Source organism: Octopus bimaculoides, chromosome 1, assembly GCF_001194135.2.
Source record: "Octopus bimaculoides isolate UCB-OBI-ISO-001 chromosome 1, ASM119413v2, whole genome shotgun sequence".
Taxonomy (NCBI): domain Eukaryota; kingdom Metazoa; phylum Mollusca; class Cephalopoda; order Octopoda; family Octopodidae; genus Octopus; species Octopus bimaculoides.
In genome coordinates this window covers 3,844,875-3,845,367 of record NC_068981.1, presented here as the reverse complement: position 1 = coordinate 3,845,367, position 493 = coordinate 3,844,875, and positions in this window count along the sequence as shown.

Genomic DNA, 493 nt, shown 5'->3' with positions numbered 1-493 from the left:
TTTGTGGTACCTTTGGAGGGTCATAATGCCAATACAACTACACACACTGCTTCTGTTTCACTTTTTTGAATTATTAGTCAGCAAGTCTAACCATTTAACCAATTAACTAATCGATTTTAAAAATTAATCCTTAGGTAAATCAATCAGTTAACTTCGCCAGAGTTTTTTCATCTTCATTCGTGACCTCATCAAAGACATACCCTCTCTAGTCCAGGGCTTTCTGTCTTCTAGATTACAGATTTTATATTCATGTGGGAATTAGTAAGAATGTTTGAAAGAGAGAGAGAGGGGGAAGAAAGAAAGTGTTTGCGCGCGCGTGTGTGTATGCGCGCGCGCAACCCCGCAAGTACGCACACTCGTGTATGTGTCGAATGTGGATTCTGTGAAAGGTAAGAGTAGTTTAACATTTATTTATTTATTTATTCTATAGTTAGTATGTCTTTGTGAATGGACAGTGAGTCGGTACTACTAAAGCAGCGCGGAGCCGAACGCG